An 18,818-nucleotide genomic window follows, 5' to 3' on the forward strand; every position below is an offset into this window, starting at 1 on the left:
CAGAAACATTAAAAACTAACATTTTATTTTTAATAAAAATAAATAAATAGCATCTATTAACAATCCCCAGGGCCTTCAGAAATATGAGCTTTCCAAAGACCAAAAGAGAATGTGGAGGAATATTCCATAAAGTGTAGGCACAAGCCTATACTCAGAAAGCGAAACAAGACTTGGGGTCAGGGAGTTCAAATCCCCATCTCAGCCATGGAGTGAAGCACATGACCTTCTACCATGCAAGGCACTTTCGTCCTCTCAGTTGTTGTAAGGATGAAATGGGAATCATAGAATTTTAGAGACAGAAGTCACCTTGGAATATTCATCTAGTCCAACCCCAGCATCTCTTAACAGGTGATCATCCATCCTCTGACTGAAAATCTCCAGTGAAGGAGAATCCACCATTTCATGCTGTGGCCTGTTCCACTGTGCAATGCCACTTACAACTGGGGAATTATTGCTAATGTTGAGTTGAAATCTGTTTCCTTGTAGATGCAGCCCATTGTTTCTATTCCTGCCCTCAGGAGTAACAGAGAAAAAGCAAGCTCCTTCTTCAATGTGACAGCACCTCGGATATTTGAGAAGTGTTGTCTTCTCCTGTGAAGCTCAAATAGTCCAGATGGGTGGGGGCTTGAATATTGTGAAATGGAAGATATTGACACTGTTCACATGTGCAGCCAAGAGCAGACTAAGGCAGCCAAGCACATTCTTGGCTGCACATCTGTACCACTGGAAGGCGGGCAGCAACACACCCGCTTATGGAGCCAGTTGCTTAGTCAGGGTTAAGGGCTAAGCACTTGTATGTTGGCACTGCATAGTGCCAACACTACTGGCCAGCGCCAGGGATCCACACAATGCACCATGCACTCGTGTGGTGCATTATAGGAGTTCTGGGGGCCAGGACAACTCATCCTGGCCCCCAAATCTCTGTGCGGCTGTGTGCAGTCGGTGTTCATGCGTGCCCAGCATGGCTAGAGCAATTGTCTATGGGGAAAGTAAGTTCCAGAAGCCCTCCTCCCTGCATGTCCAGTAGCTCTTCTCACCAATTGTGAGAAAAGGCTGGAGATATATTAAGGTTGTTCTCATGAGCAGCCCAACACAGGCTATTGCAGCCCAGCCTGGGTTAGGCTGTTTGTGTGCAGCACCAGGCTTCCCATGGATCCCAGCACTGCCCACGCGCCAACCCTACATTTCACCCCGGCCTTTAGCCAAGGTTAAGGGCAGGAGTGCACCATTAATCCTGTTTCCAGTGTCATGTGTGTGCCTGATTCATGCTCAGAATTGGGCACCTAGGGTGCCCAACTCCTGGGGGATTCCCCTAATGCACCACACTCATCACATGGTGCATTGTGGAATATCCGGAAGCCCAGCAAATTATTTTCTTTTTCCCCATCCGTTTTTTTGTTAAGGTGTACAGTTAAGTCTTTGATATTCCATGTATTCAGGTTTGAGAGAAGGATGAATAATGATTAATTCCAATAGCTCTGCATTTTCTATTCTGCATCATTTGTATTCTGAGAATTGCTTCAGCACCACACCACACTGCTGGATCAGGCCCAAAGCCTATCTTAGTCCAGCCTTCTGTTTCACACAGTGGCCCACCAGATGCCCCTGAGAAGTCCACAGGCAAGAGGTGAGAGCATGCCCTCTCTCTTGCTCCCCTGCAACTGGTATTTAGAGGCATCTAGTCTCTGAGGCTGAAGGTGGCCTATAGCCACCAGGTTGATAGACCTGGGCTCCATGAATCAGAGTGCCCCTCCCCCTCCCCTTGTGAACACCTTCTAACATTTCTTGGTGATGCTTGTTTACTTACTGCAGACACCATAGTTAAAATAATAGACTGCAATTAAATTGTAACACAATTACAATCAAACTAGATAAGCTCAGACACTCCTTTGATGCATTCATAGTAGCATGCAGAAACTGAGGGGAGAAAACCCCAATTAAAACAGCTCCTGGTAGTGTCCAGGCTAGAGATGTGCAAGAAATACTTCAGGCACATCCCAGGGGGTGGGAAGAGGTTCCTTTAAAAGGAGGCAGGAGGGTCCTACCTGCCCTTCCTGTGAGCCTCAATCACCTCACGCCACCCCATCACGGCGCTGTTCTAAGAGAAACATCCCCGCGAAAGTGGCAGCCTGTGCCGCAGGACCCGCCTGTCTCTTTTTAAAGGAACCCCTTGCCCCGTGCCAAAATATTTTGGCTGCAGGGAGCTGAATTATTTTGCCATCTCTTTGAAGAGGCACCAAAATGATTCGAGCACATCCCTAGTCCAGGCAGCTTCTCCTTCAGGTACAGATGGGATTTCTGCCAAAACTGCACACAAGATGCATGAAGAATTGACAAAATCTTCAAAACTCCCAGATGCTGCTACAAATAGCACCAAACTATGTTCATGCATGGAGCTGGACAAGCCTCAAAATAATAGCAAACTCCCTGAGCTCACTCCTAAATTATCACCCTAGATTTATTGATTTCGATTTGATCCAATTTCTACCCAGTTGCTCTGAGACTAAGAGAATTTTGCTAACCTTCAGACAAGCCACTCTTCCACTCAAACCTATTCAGATGGGAAGGAACCTCCTCCATAAATATAACACAAGAACAAACCGAGTTTTAAGGATCATATCATAAGCCCATTAATTGCAGGGGAAGCCAAAACATTTCCCTCAGCAAATAACCTTGCTAATAAGGCTGCCAAGGAAACTAATCCAGTCCTCTGCACCATTTTATCAGTAGCTCTGCTGAATTCCAGCAAATTAATCCCTTACAGCCCAGAGAGTGTGAGGATCATAGGTCTATACACAAGGACCTTGCTGAACTCAAAGAACAACTTGCAGCTGTTCAATCCAAAGTATAGCCATTGACTTTTCATTGACAGCCATCAATGACATTTTTCATTGACAGCAATGTCACAGCCATTGGCAGCCATCTTTTCTCCCACTCAGTCTCCCAACTCACAGAGAGTGGCATGGATATCCAACACACACACACACACACACACACACACACACACACACACACACACACACACACCTCCTGAAAGGCTCAACTGTGCCACTACTGGGGTCCCCACCATTCCAAGTCCTAAGGCTGCAGCCATTCTCAGACCAAAGACAAAGCTCTCAGTCTACTCCTCCGACCAACTATGATTCTATCTATGACTTGGACTCAGAGGACAGTGGCAGTGATAACACAATGGATTCCATTGAGACCCATGCTGTAGCACCAGCCTACTTGAAGGATGGGACAACCCATGAATCTGTGCAGTCCCCACATACAATAACTCAATGTTGCCTCTTCCCAATGCCAGAGAGTCCTAGGCAGACACAGTAACACCAAAGAAACGTAGGAACATAGGAAACTGCCATATACTGAGTCAGACCATTCGTCTATCTAGCTCAGTATTGTCTTCACAGACTGGCAGCGGTGAGTCTGTGAAGAGGTGCCTATATCACCAGCACTAGTCAAAGAGCTGTAGATGCCACATACAAGCCTAGGGGTGTTAGGGGTGGAGAAGTATGTTCCTCCACTGCCACAGGATGAAGATACTCCAAATATAAAGGAGGGGGTCCCCACATGCCCACACAATCATGAGAGTTGCAGCCACCAAACGTAACTCATACTGCTTGTACCAGAAATACCCCCTGATGCCCCCACAGGCTCACCAATGAACAGGACCATGTGCCCAGCACTACCCCGATCTCCTTCAGAGCAGCAGTCACCCAATGAGTCCCCTGGAGCATTGACTGAATCACAAGCTCAGCTGCTGCTCAAAGCACCCCCAGAAGGCCACTGGAGCCAACTGCACCAGAAATCACACGAGAGATTTCACCCCCTGCCCACGTGGAGAGAAACATGATAAACTAGCTGGGCCAGGTGCAGAGCTTCGGTGCTTCCGGCCAGCCTACCCACCGCCACTCTTCCCCCGCCACCACCACCACCACGCCGGCATGCTCAGCTTTCTGGCTGGCTGGCCAGCCAGCTTCTTCCCCCGCTTCTTGGGCCCCCCTGCTTCTACATCACCTGCTTTTTGGCAGGCTGGCTGGCCAGCCCATTCCTCTCCCCCCCCACCACCCACTTTCTGGCTTGTAGACTGGCCAGAAAGCTGGCCTGCCACCTCCTCCCCCCTCCCAGTGGCCAGGCCAGGCCGGCCCGCCTCCTCCGGTCAACCAGCAGCCGGGCCAAGGCCAGGCTGGCCCTCCGCCGCCACCTCCTCCAGCCTCCTCCTCCCAGTGGTCGGGCCAGGACAGCCTGCCGCTGCCTCCTCCAGCCAACTGGGGGCCGGACAAGTATGGCCCGCCGCCATTGTCTCTCGTCCCATCGCTATACCCCAGGCAGCTGCTCTCACAAGAGCTGCCACACATGGGATTAGTGATGAATATGTTCTGGAGAATTAAATATATAGAAACATATAGATAAGTACATATTAACTACAATTATGTAGTGAATCTGATTTGAACCAGCTGGAGTTTCCAAAATGTTTTCCAGTCATTCATTAACACATGGATTACAATGGCCAAGTCCCTAAAGTGAGTTGTGTCTGGAACAGCAGTAGCCTTTTCCAGGCCAAAATAAAAGCATAAGCTTTGTGTCAATATAAAGTTTACCTCTATGAAAGGCATGTACAAAGTAGATCTATCACTGCCATACACTTATAACTCATGCATTATGAGCACTACAGATTTCATACTGATTTTTGGCTGAAAATGTATCATCCAATGGGGAAAACATTGATATTGACTTTATGATGTATGTGAGCTTATTTAGGGAAGCATTTTCTTTACTCATTAATGAGAGTGAATACTGGAACAATCTTTTCCTTCTCTCTCCCGCTCCCTTTCTTTTTCCACCTCCCTCCCTCCCTCCATTCCTCATACCTCATATTTCTTGGAGATTTTTTTCCTCAGCAATCTACAACCAAATCTAAACTAGTTATGCCAATTTCCTAGTCCTGCTACCCAATGATGCCTTTTTGCTAGAGATGCCAACCATTGAACCATAGACCTCACAACATGCACAAACTCTGGTCTGGGTTAACTGATAACCCTGAATTATTGACCATTCCTACTAGCTCCAGATTATAGTCTGGATGCAATGCACTGACAGAAATGAGCACCTAAACTCGATTGACATCACTGGGGCTTAATAGTTTAACAACAGATTTGTTGTTGCTACTGTTGTTACTTATATAGCACCATCCATGTATATCATGTTTTTAAAAGAATGAAATAAATCCATGCCCTGATTTATAACCTGCTCTGTTATAAATTTATAACAGGTTTATAACCAACACAAGGCAGAGATGGGCAGTATTTAAAATACATGTATTTTAAAATGTGTGTTTTTCAATAGTTTTGTATTTTGTAACTAAAATACTTTTCAGAACAGTATTTTGTATCTAAAATACATTTGTTCAGGTGATTTGTATTTTTAAAATACATTACCGAAACAAAAATACACCAGCCAATCATTGCTTTGGGGTTTGTTTGGGGGGGTTTTGCTTCAGGAACTGCCTTTTTTTTTTTTACAAGCAAGCAGCCCATCAGCATCAGGAAGCTCATATGCTCAAGTTCACCAGTCAGTTGAACAACCCAGTCAGTCCTGTGTTGTCTTTGTAGCAACTCAGCAAGCAAGTTCTTAGGAATCACGCCCTTTCAGTCTAGGATTCTTTGATTAGAAGATAACAAGGAGAAAAGCAAGTGATAACTAGCTTGACCAATTTGAAATGACCAGGCTAATGTCTTTCAATGCACATTGGGATGCAAATTCCACCCCCACCCCCTCAGAAGCTGGGAGGTTTGCAGACGTGGATTAACTGAGATTTGCCTACACATTGTCCTTTTCTGGTCTACAGTACGGTACAATACAGTACTTCTTAAAAACTCTTTTAAGTTATTCTTAAAAACTCTTTGCAAACACTTTGGGCTCTGGGCTGGCTTTGGGGCTGTTCCTTCCTGGGTACTGTATTCTTTTGTAGGGTTGTAGTAGGGGAGAGATTGGGAATTTCCATTTGCTTCCTAATTGCAAAGAGGTGAGAGAAACTGAGAATCCTTATGTTTGTGTGGCTGGAAAAAGGCCCTGTGTTTCCTGTGTGTAGGGGCCAGTGCCCTTCTAGTCCAGCACCCTGTTTCACACAGTGGCCTACAGTGGCCTACCTCTTGCCTACAGGCAAGAGCTGAGGGCATGCCCTCTCTCTTGTGGTTGCTCCCCTGAAACTGGTATTTGGAGGCATCTTGAGATGGCTACACACAGCCTTGTAGGAAAAAGAGAAATGTCATGCTAGATTGCTGAAAATGCTTGCTTTGCTTTTTGCATGTTCATTTTATGGGAAATGTTTGGGGATCGGATCCTATGTATGTTTTGTACTTTGTTGTGCTATTCCTAGTATGCAGCATAGGCTATTATCTCTCTCTATAATTCACTAAGACATACCAGTGGCTAATCCCATGCGTAGAAGCTCTCGCGAGATTTCGTAAGTTTGGGGAGGGGGAGACAAAGGCGAGCAGCTAGTGAAAGGAAGTGGCGGCACCAGCTGCCAGGCGGCGAGAGCATTTAGGTTCCAAGTTCGCTCCCTGGCATCTCCAAGATAGAGCTGAGAGAGATTCCTGCCTAAAACCTTGGAGAAGTCATTTCCAGTGTGTAGACAATACTGAGTGCAAGATGGATCTATGCTCTGACTCATTATATGGCAGCTTCCTATGTTCCTATATGATGAGTTAAGAGTCTAGTATTCTCCAAAACTCGCTGGTGATGTTTAAGCCACCCTGATCTTTTGGATGTTGTTGTCCCATTTTCAGCAGTGTCCAGCAGCAGAACACTTTCCCCATTGGAACAGGTTGTGAGGGGGAGGGGATGTGACAGAATGGGCCTTTGTTTGGCTTAAAAAGATATTCCATTTTCATATCAGAACTTCCCTCAGTTCCAAAAGCCAATTTTGCCTGGGCCCACGGCCACCGCTTTTGTGGATTTAGTGTCTCTCACTTGTTTGTCTGGAATTGTCCTATTCGGAAAACTCTACCTTGAGGGAGAAACATTAAGCTATTGATTGTTTTGCCTATCTCCAAGAGGGAATAGTTAACCTCAAGTTAGGTGAGGGGAGGGACTCTTGCGGTTGCTGTTTCCAACATGCTACTTTGGTGTTAATTTAGCTTTGTTATCTTGAGACCAGGCTGCATGGCTCCTAGGAATGTGCAGACTTCACCATGATGCAAGCTTTTGTTCTCTGAACTGTAATTGGAGACATAAGAGCTACCAAGCCTCTTGTCTAACACCAGATAAGAAGAAAGGTATCTCACTTGTGCATTTTTACCATTTTAATTTGGTTGCCTGTGAACTGTCCTACTTTTTATATCTACTTAAATAAACTAGCTTTTAATTGTTTTAAACTTGATCTGGCTGGAAGCCTGCTATGTTCTTTCTCCCTATGTGCCTGCTCTGGCTACATGCTCCAAAGAGGTTTTAAGGCATTTTGGCTATATTTTCACTCTGGTATTAGATCGAACAGGGAAGGTTTTGACGTTAGTTTTGTCTTATAGGAGACTGGTGGTAGCTCTACCAGAGGATTCATTTAATTCATGTAAAAAGTTGATTTATTTTTATTTTAGATTGTGGGCTTCAATTTTACAGAGTGAAAAGTTATTCCATTTTTAAAACTATGTGATCAATTGTTGATGAAGAGTGATTTCTAGAAATATAAATAATGAAAACATATAGATGAATACACCTTGAGTACACCTGTGCCTGTCCTGGGGACTGAGTTTAGCCATAGGAACATAGGATGGAATGTAAGAAACTGCCCTATACTGAATCAAACCCTTGGTCCATCTAGCTCAGTATTTTCTGCACAGACTGGCAGCAGTTTTTCCAAAATTGCAGGCAGGAGATTCTCTCAGCCCTGTTGCTGCCAGGAAGGGGAGGGCACTTTGAATTTTCTGCATGCAAGCATGCAAGTGCTCTTCCCAGAGTGGTCCCATCCCCTAAGGCAAGCCTGCTCAACTTCAGCTCTCCTACAGATGTTGGCCTACAACTCCCATAACCCCTGGCTGTTGGCTACTGTGGCTGGGAATTATGGGAATTGTAGTCCAAAAACAGCGAGGGGGGGCCTGTTGAGCAGGCCTGCCCTATGGGGAATACCTTACAGCTCACACATGCAGTCTCCCATTCAAATGCAAACCAGGGTGGACCTTGCTTAGCAAAAGGGAGAATTCATGTTTGCTACCACAAGACCTCTCCTCCCATGTGCCCTGTGCCCCCTCCTGAAATTGAGAAGTCTATGCCCCTGGTTTTTCAATTATTGATCTGATTGAGTGTTAGAAATTTGTTGAAAGCAATAACAAAATATGATAGTTCAGAATTTTTGCTTTAACCTCCCCCTCCAATTATTTAAACATGTCTCCAATGTGCAATGAGAGAGATGAATTACAGTATGTCAGTAACAGAGTGCTGGATGGGGCATGCAACCGTCCAAATATCTTATCCTTCCTCAAAGGACTCTACCCTTTCTTCCTTTCTGCCCCTCAAGGTTGGAATCACACAAACCTCCTAAGGTATAGGGGGAGTTAAGCAAGAAGGAATGGTCAGCCATATACAAGCCAGCAAAGAAGTCCAGAAGAATGAAAGCAATTGCAGTGGAGAGCATGGACAAAAGCCAGATTGGAAGGGTTCAAGAGCAATGTCGACAAAGCTGAGGTAGCAGCAGAGGTGCACCTAGGTAATTTTGGAGCCTGGACCTAAAGGCCTTTGGAGCCCCCCATCCTGCTGGAGGCCGTCCCACTGCGAGTTAAGCATCCTCTCCCTACACACACTGTGATACATGCAGTATTTTAAAAACATTTTTAAATTTTTTGAGGTTTTTGAGGGCACAAACAGCAATAGGGATGTGCGGTTCGGTCCGGATCCGGACCGGTTCGTTCCGAACCGGTCCGGATCCGGCGGCTCGATCCCGGACCGAATCGGGCCCTTCCGGGACCGAGCCGGACCGAATTCGAGCCGGTTCGGCACCAAACCGGCTCGGGTTTCCCGAACCGGTTCGGGAATGAAATTGAGTCTCTGGAGTGTCTCTTTAAAGTTCCAAGTCTGTCCTCCATTTTGTGTCTCCTTCCTGAAACTTTTGCTCCTCCTTGCATCCATTTTGTGATGCTATTTCCAGGCATTGTATTGGCTGCACTATTGATCCTTGATTGGCCAGAATGAGTCCTTTGGTCTGGTAGGCTGCTTGGCTGTTGCACTGTTGAGAGCTGGCACCCTGTTGGCCGTGGGGGGAGTGCAAAGGTGGGGGCTCCCAAAGGAGGGAATTTCAAACCTATATAAACCCAAGCCTCTTCTCTGGAAACTTCTCTTGGCTGCAGTTGTGGGATCATCTCTGAGACCTGCTTGCCCTTTGCTGGCTGCTCTGGTGTCTCTGTGAGTCCTGACTGTGTCCTGTGTCTCTCTGTGTGTGCTCTGTCTAATCCTTTGTCCACCTGCCCTTTGTGACTCTCTGTGTGTCTCCTCTCTCTCTCTGTCTCTTGTCTGTATACTGTGTGTTACTTCACTTTACTTTCTTCTTAATTTCCCCCAATTTTCCCTGTTCCTTGTCTGTCTGCTTTTCTCCCCCCCTCCCCCCCTTTCCCTTCTCATCCTTTGGGCCTACCCTCCCCCTCCCCCACTCCCACCCACTGCATCCTCATTGCTTTAAAACTTCTTCCATTAATTATTGCTCTTTGTCCTGCCTTGTTTTTGTCCAACTTTTTGATTTTCACATTGCATTGCATTGGTTTCAGTTATATATTGCTTGCTGGTTTTGCTTAAATTGTACCATTTTGTTTGTTTCTGCTGACTGCTGCTGCCCTGCGAGTTGGTTCCCTGAATCCCTCCCCCCCACACCCAGAGGATTCTGTTGTTGTTTCTTGTTGTCCCATATAATCAGTTTTGGTTCCCTGCTCCCAACTTGCCCCTCCAAGTCCAACCACACCCCACCCCAACCCCACCCCATCCAGCCTTCTCCCAAGTTTGCTGCTGCCAAACAGAGTCCAGTTTTCTTTGCTTGGTTCCACTTATTCATTTGCTATTATTAATTTGCAGCAATTGTGGTTTCATTGTCTCTGTTCACTTAGTGGCCCCCCTCAGAGTCTGTGTTTGGTTCCCCCTCCCCACACCCCCACCCCCAAGTTTTTTCTGCTGGTTATTATAGTCTTTCTTTTCATTTTTTTTTTAAACTTCTGGCTTGTGTTCTCTTGATATATATTGCTTTATATATTTTGCTACCCTCCTCCTCCTCCTCCCCCCCCTGCCTGCCCCCCCACCCTCCCTCCTCCCAGACCCTAGCCCAGGCCCAGCTCCTCCCCCAACCACCCCATCCAGCCTAATCGCTGCTGCTGCCCGAGTTGTTCCAGTTTCTCCTTTGCTGTTTGTTGTTGCCCCCTCCCCTTCCCCCCAACACCCCTCTGCCACACACTAGCCCCCAACCACACACACCCTCTCTGCTCCCCCCACCCACCTCTTTTTCTCCTTGCCCCTGACTCTCTCCACTTACCCCAGGCCCCCTGCCACACACTAGCCCCCAACCACACACACCCTCTCTGCTCCCCCCACCCCACCTCTTTTTCTCCTTGCCCCTGACTCTCTCCACTTACCCCAGGCCCCCTGCCACACACTAGCCCCCAACCACACACACCCTCTCTGCTCCCCCCACCCCACCTCTTTTTCTCCTTGCCCCTGACTCTCTCCACTTACCCCAGGCCCCCTGCCACACACTAGCCCCCAACCACACACACCCTCTCTGCTCCCCCCACCCCACCTCTTTTTCTCCTTGCCCCTGACTCTCTCCACTTACCCCAGGCCCCCTGCCACACACTAGCCCCCAACCACACACACCCTCTCTGCTCCCCCACCCCACCTCTTTTTCTCCTTGCCCCTGACTCTCTCCACTTACCCCAGGCCCCCTGCCACACACTAGCCCCCAACCACACACACCCTCTCTGCTCCCCCCACCCCACCTCTTTTTCTCCTTGCCCCTGACTCTCTCCACTTACCACAGGCCCCCTGCCACACACACCCTCTCTGCTCCCCCCACCCCACCTCTTTTTCTCCTTGCCCCTGACTCTCTCCACTTACCCCAGGCCCCCTGCCACACACTAGCCCCCAACCACACACACCCTCTCTGCTCCCACCACCCCACCTCTTTTTTCTCCTTGCCCCTGACTCTCTCCACTTACCACAGGCCCCCTGCCACACACTAGCCCCCAACCACACACACCCTCTCTGCTCCCCCCACCCCACCTCTTTTTCTCCTTGCCCCTGACTCTCTCCACTTACCACAGGCCCCCTGCCACACACTAGCCCCCAACCACACACACCCTCTCTGCTCCCCCCACCCCACCTCTTTTTCTCCTTGCCCCTGACTCTCTCCACTTACCACAGGCCCCCTGCCACACACTAGCCCCCAACCACACACACCCTCTCTGCTCCCCCCACCCCACCTCTTTTTCTCCTTGTCCCTGACTCTCTCCACTTACCACAGGCCCCCTGCCACACACTAGCCCCCAACCACACACACCCTCTCTGCTCCCCCCACCCCACCTCTTTTTCTCCTTGCCCCTGACTCTCTCCACTTACCACAGGCCCCCTGCCACACACTAGCCCCCAACCACACACACCCTCTCTGCTCCCCCCACCTCTTTGGACCGCTGCTACTGCTGTGTCCTCCCCCCACACCTGAATCCCCCCTCCCTGCTGCGCTGCGCTTCTCCTCTCTCCTCTTTCTCTCTATCCTCTCTATTTCTCCTCTCTCTCTCTTTCTTTTCTCTCTCTCTCCTCTCTTTCTCTTTGTCCCTGCCCCCCCTCTTTTCTCTCTCTCTTAGTCTTTTCTCTCTCTGCTCCCCTTCACTTTCCACCTCCTCTCCCACAGCTGCAGCCGCACACAGTAGCCTACCCACCTGGCGGCTGCCATCGGTTTTTTTTTCTTTTTATAGTTTTTGGTTGATTTTGTCTCTGCTTGGGGGTGAGTTGAGCGACACAAATAGTGTTGTCTCCTCACTTCTGCCCCTCCATCGTTGTTGAACTACCCCGGTTGCCTGTGTGCCTCGTGCGGCCGCCCTGCTGTGTCTCAGCCCAGGGTGGCTGGCTGGCGGCGGCGAATCCGTGACCAGCAGTGAGCGGCAGGAGAAGGACCGGAAGAAGAGGGGTTAGTGCGTGTGCGATTGTGCACCTTTTGTTGCCCCTTTCTCTCCCTAGCTGGCGGTTTTAAATAGGGACACCCCTATTCTGAAATGCATTTGGGTGTGGGGAGGAGGAAGGGAACCTTGGAGAGGAGATGTACTGTTGTAAAACTTGTGTCTTCATGCCCATGCCCAATAAAGAAATTGCTGCTGTGTGTTGCGTTGCATTACATGCGTCTTGCAGGTGGTTTTTGAACAGGTGCCTTCCAGAGTGCTTCCTTGCCTCTGGGGCAGTCTGAGTGGGGTCCAGGGTTCTGATGCGATGCTGCCACTACATGCTGGGCCCATGCCATGCCAGAGTGCTTCCTTGCCTCTGGGGCAGTCTGAGTGGGGTCCTGGCTGGGCTCTGATGCTGCCACTACATGCTGGGCCCATGCCATGCCAGAGTGCTTCCTTGCCTCTGGGGCAGTCTGAGTGGGGTCCTGGCTGGGCTCTGATGCTGCCACTACATGCTGGGCCCATGCCATGCCAGAGTGCTTCCTTGCCTCTGGGGCAGTCTGAGTGGGGTCCTGGCTGGGCTCTGATGCTGCCACTACATGCTGGGCCAATACACACGTATGATGATGATCATGATGTTCAATCCATGAGGCTGCCATCAAGTGTTTGCTGCTGCTTGCTTGCCATGGCATTGGGCAGGCATAGTCACAGAGTGGATGGGTTCAACCTCTGTGTTGGTGTGACTGGGTTCTGGTTTTGGTTGTGTGCAATTTAGAGTCACTACATAGGCTGCATTGAGTTTGATGCTCCCCCCACAGGAGCATTACTTGAGAACCACCCCCCAGAACCCACACTTTGTGTTCCAGTTCACTAAATAAGGGTTTCCTCCTTTGATCTGCAGGTTCCCAAGCGTTGACTGCATCCCTCCCCCACCCCCGGTAGGTGCTGTGCCCTCCCCCCATCCACTCCCCCCCCCAAAAAAGTTAAAAACTTGCCACCCACACCACAACTACTCCACCCAACTGCCCGTGCCACCCTCCCACACCGGGGTTCCACCCTTTAACCCCCTATTTTTCTAAAAAAAACCCTCCCAGGCCCATCTCCCCAATTGGCTTGGTGGTTGACTCCCAAATTCAAAAAGGACACCCTCCCCCTCACTTCGATTGGCTTCCCCCCCCCATATCAAAAAGCCTTCCTTTCCCCCCAATTGGCTTCCTTTTTTGAAAACAAACTTCCCCCCCCGCCGCCTCCAAATCAGCTGCCTTTTTTTTTGGCCCCTAAGCCCCTCCAAATTATGTTTTTGACCCTGTCTGGCCTTCCTCCTAAAGTCTCCCTCCTTCTGACCTAGCAGCATGTCTGAGCGCCGTGTGGCGGGCAGGGCTCGCTCAAGGCTGGCAGGCAGAGGTGGGAGAGGCCAGGTGCGGGGTGCGCCTGCGGCACGGGGAGGGAGAGGACGCGGGGAGCCTGAGGACACCCCAGTTCTCCCCATTGGAGAATTCTTTGCTCCGGCCCCATCTTTGGTGCGCAGGATTCAGTTCCCCACGCCTGCTGCCGCCAATCGCGGCAGAGGCAGAGGCACCGTTAGGGCTGTGGCGGGTCCCTCCTCGCCGGCGGCACCAGGTGCTGCTGAGCTACCGCCAGTTGTTGAGGTGGAGGAGACTGTGGAGTTGGAAGAGCAGGTAGAGGGCGGTGAGGACCGTGCGGCTGGCAGCGATGCAGCCAGGTTCTCCCTCCCTCTGGGGCCCCTTCCCCCTATCCTTTTGCCGCCCAGTGGGGCCCCCCCTCGTGAAGCCCGACACTCTGGTGGGGAGCGGTCTGGCGAGGTGGTGGAGGAGAGGCCTGCCTCTCCGATGCCAGTTGAGCCGGGCCCTTCCTCCGCTGTGGAGGGCGCAAGGGGCGGGTTGGGTGGCAGCAGTGGGCAGGCAGCGGCGGCCGCCCCCCCCCCCAGGACTGCAGCCACCCTGCGAGAAACGGCCTAGGACGGCGCCCAGGGCGCAGGAGGCCAAGGGCAGTGGTGCATGGGTGCATTTTGAGGTCCCTCAAGATGACCCATTCCACGCCCGCTGTGTCCACTGCAGGATGCTTGTCAGCCGTGGAAGGGACCCTGCGCACCTGGGTACGACGCCTATGTGGAGACACCTAGAGCGTCACCACCCAGGTCTCAGGGGACAGGCTGGCAACGCTAGTGCACCTTGTGCATCTGCCACTAGGGCGGGCAGCGGCAGTGTGCCAGCCAGCAGGCAGGCTACACTGCCCGTCCAGCGGTGGGCGCAGTCCTCGGGCAGCCAGCGTATTGTTCGCGTGGACCATCATCACCTCACCCGCCTCATAGGGGAGATGATTTCCACCGATGACCAGCCGTTTCAGGTGGTCGAGAACAACGGCTTCCGCCGGATTCTCCAATACCTGGCTCCCGAATATGTCATCCCCTCAAGGACCACGTTCAGCCGGAACGTGGTCCCCTCCCTGTACCGCCGGTGCAGGGAGCTCGTGTCGGCCGAGCTGCGTGCAGCTCCGGCCGGGACAAGCGTGCATTTCACGACTGACCTCTGGACCAGTGTCAGTGGGATGCACGCTTCTTTCCTGGCCCTCACTGCCCACTGGTGGGGACCGGAGAGTGAGGGGACCTCCGCGGGCGATGCTTCCGGGTCCAGCGCGGCTCCCGCTGCACTACGGCACAGGTGGGCCGTCCTGCACGTGGAGACGATGGACACGAGGCACACCGCGGAGGAGGTGGCGGCCGTACTCGACCGCCAGATAGAGGAGTGGATTGGCGGGTGTCCACACCTCTCCCGCGGCTTCATTGTCACCGACAATGGAGCCAACGTTACCGCCGCTGTCGAGACAGTCATGGACTGTGTGAACATACGGTGTATGGCACACACGCTCCATCTGACCGTCAGGGACGCCCTTGGCCTTAAGGAGCTGAAGGCGTCCCAGGAGAAGGGGGCCCGCCCCATCCCAGCTGCTGTTGCTGCCACGGCCACGCTTGTGGATAAGTCCCGCAAGTTGGCCGCCCACTTCCACCGCAGCGAGAAGTCCAGGAGACTGCTTCGCCAGAAGCAGGATGACCTTGGCCTTCCTCGCCATCTCATCCCTACGGATGTGGAGACGCAATGGAACTCCACCTTCCTACTGTTCCAGCGCCTGTTGGAGCAGGAGAGAGCCCTTGTCGCCCTGGCGAGGGACGAGTCCTTGGATGTCTGCGACTTCTCGAACGCAGAGTGGAAGCAGATGTCCGAGGCGGTGTCGGCACTCGAGCCCTTCCAGCTTGCCACGAAGGGCTTGTGTGGCGACACCACTCCCTTGAGCCAGGCGCTGCCCACAGCTGTTGGTCTCGAGAAGCTGATGGGTGGACTTCATATCTCTCTGACCACGCCAGAGGGTCGTGCTCTGGCTGGGAGGCTGAGGTCTGGGGTTGACAAGTGGCTCGTTGATGTGCTGGGAGACAGGGAGGAGTATGTCCTCGCTTGTCTCTGTCACCCAGCCCTCAAGGGCAATGCCGTGAGTGCCGACGACTTGCCCAGGTGGAAGGGCATCCTGGTCGAGAAGGTTAGGGAGGAGGAGGCCGCTAGGGCCCGCAGAGACCAGGGTGTTGGTAGTGGTGCGGGGGCAGCCCTCACGGCCCAACCCGCACCCAGCAGCAGCATGGGCGGCCAGCCGGCGTCAGCTTCCCCTTCCCCTCCCTCTTCCCAGTCCAGCAGCGCGGCATCCCAGGCGGCGCCATCGCAGCAGCCATTTGCTACCGACTCGAGATCCGCCCAGTGGTTTCAGCGGTTCTGCTATGGCGCCATGCCTGGTATGCGGGAGGCTCGACCTGCCAGGCCCCCCTCCAGTGCTGAGCAATGCGTTGCGCAGTACTTGGAGGAGCCTGTGGAGGGAGACGGCGTGGACTGCGCACAGTTCTGGGCAAGCCGCCGCCAAGTCTGGCCGGACCTGGCGGTGGTGGCTGTGCGCCTCCTCTCCTGCCCCCCAACCAGTGTCCAGAGCGAGCGGGTGTTTTCACGTGCCGGGGACGTGGTGACACCCTCTCACACCCGCTTGGACCCTGGTCTGGTGGAGCAGCTGGTCTTCCTTAAGGTGAACCTCCCCCTGTTGGGCTACCCCAAGCTTGAGTTTGAGCCGGGCGAGTGATTACCGTGGGTTGCCCCATGGTTGGTCACCTGCCTGGCTCGACCTCTGTGCTTATCCCTCCCCTCCCCCCTTCCACCTCTAGCTGAGCTGACGTGACAGATGCTGAGCCGTGCCAGCCAGTCGCAGCGTGTAGTGTGCCCACACAGAGATGCAGTTGTAGTAGTAGTTGTAGTGCTGCGACTGGCCAGATGTTTACAATGCCCACGCCCACCTAAAAAGAAACCCAATGCTCACCAGCACAGGCCCTTTATCTATCCACCTGTCAGCATTTGGGGACCTGGCGTGGGCACGGCACACACCCCCAAAGTAGCACAGCCCACGGAGTACTAGACTTAGCGGCAGCGGCGGGTATACGTTCTAAAATGCAGTGTAGATATGTAAATACTGTATGTAAATAAACATGTAAATAATTTTTTCTTTAAAAACCCCATGTCAAAATCAAGCCTCAAAATTATGCAAAAGAAAGAAAAAAAGGTGACAGAGGGAGAACAAAATGATGAATGCCAAATGAATTGATTTTATTGAAAATGTTACCAGAAATCATGTGTGGAGGGCTTGGTTTACATGGAGAAAATGATTGGGTGATTTTTTCAAATGAAACGAATGAATTATTATCATCTTATGTTCATCTTGATTGTGGTCACTGTTGATGTTGACTGATGGCAAAAAACCCAAAACCATCAGAATAGCAATGAACTGGCTGCCAACACAACATATTGATTGATAACTGTGCAGGGGGGGAATTGGGTCTCTGTGTGTGTGTGTGTGGTGCAGGCGCAGTCTGTCTCTTCCTGTTGTGTGTCTGTCTGTCTGTCTGTCGGTGTGAATGGATGCCTAGCACTGTCTCTGTGTGTGGATGCTTTCTGTGTGTAGTGTGGTGTGTGTCTGTCTATATGTTTTTTTCCCTCCCCCCCATGCCTCCCTCCATCCTTCCCCTCTCATCCTCTCCCCTTCCTCTTCACCACCTTCCATCCTCCCTCCCTTCCAGCCCACCACCGCCTCACCTGCCCCCAACCCCGGTCTGGCAGATGATGAGAGTCTGGTCTCTCCCACAGAAGTACACACGTGAGCACGTGTGTGCACAAATATGTGGCTGACCAACTCTGAGCCGGACCCTCCCCCCTTCAATCCCCTCTACATCCCTCTCCCCCTCCCCTTTCCTCCCCCCTGCCTCCCTGCCTCCCTGCCTCCCTCCCTGCCTCCCTCCCCCCTCCTAGCTAGCAGCGCACACATACACACACAAAACACCTGTGGTGGCAAACACCACCAGCACACATGCACTCACACTGGTGCCACCACCTCTGCCTTGGGCCTCTGTGTCCTTGAGCAGATATGTGGTGGTGGACCAGAGAAGCATTTCTTTCCAGCAAGGCAAAAGGCATGCACTCACTGCACACACACACACACACACACACACACACACACACACACACACACGAAGAGGTGAAAAGATGAGAAGAGGCAACTTCTAGAACCAGCAGCAGCAGGTGAGTGTCGTGTAATTGTGTTGCTTCCCAAGGCCACTGCCCATGCTCAATGCTCAGTCTGCTGAAACTAAAGAACTAGCTACAATCACCCTTCCTCACACGCAGCTCAGCTCAGCTCAGCTGCACAGCACACTGACTAACTAGACACTACAGCTGGTGGTAGAAAAAACAGAAGTCTAGATTCTAGAAGATGTCCTGGTGGATTTTAAACTTTCAAATCTGTGCTAGGATTGCCTCGCCCGCCTCCTCCTCCTCCTCCTCCTCCTCCTGCCTGTAATTGTGCCCTCTCCCCTTGCAGTTGCGCCGTCGTGATGGGTTGGTGATGTGCGTGCGCCGTCTACTTGTTAGCTCTCTCCTCCTCATGTTGGCTGGGCTTGCCAGGCACTGGCTGGCAGCAGCTGTTGGCTGTGTGCTAGGCTCAGGCTGTGGCACACGTGACTGGACTGGGAATGTTATTGTAGCGGCAACACTGGTTGTGGTGGTAGCAGTAGTAGCTGTTGTTGTTGCTGGGCTGGTGGCTGCTGGCCTGTGCTGACTCTGCGCACTTGGTCTGGTCTGGTAATTTGGATGCAGATGTAGGGTGTGTGTGCATCATCCATGGGGAGCAGCAGAGCAGAGCAGAGCAGGTTGGCTGGCTTCTGTCTGTCGGGCCTAGTCAGTGGCAGGCACTGAGTGAGGCGGTGGTTTCTTTGGGCGTCACATCACCCATCATGCAGAGCGGCAGGTCTGCTGCTCTGCTGCTCCGCCTCCTGCTTCTTCTCTGTGTGTGCTGCTCTTGTGCTTAGTGTGCTGCTCCGCTGCTGCTGCTGTGCTGGCAGGCAGCACAGCAGTGGCCTTTTTGTTAGATCAGAGAGTGGGTGTTGTCTCTCTGAGTGTCCTCCTCTTACTTGCTTGGATAGGAGTGGTGGTAGTAGGTAGGCATTAAGATGGACTGACTAGGTGTTACGTGTTAGGGCGCCCAGAGAGAGGGGCCAAAAAGATGGGGTGGCAATTGTTGGGTTGCTCCTAGTATTATTGGTGAATTTTTGAAGAAATTTTTTTTCCATTGGCTAGAATGGGGGTTTGGGGC

This window comes from Hemicordylus capensis, chromosome 3 (assembly GCF_027244095.1).
Source record: "Hemicordylus capensis ecotype Gifberg chromosome 3, rHemCap1.1.pri, whole genome shotgun sequence".
NCBI lineage: Eukaryota > Metazoa > Chordata > Lepidosauria > Squamata > Cordylidae > Hemicordylus > Hemicordylus capensis.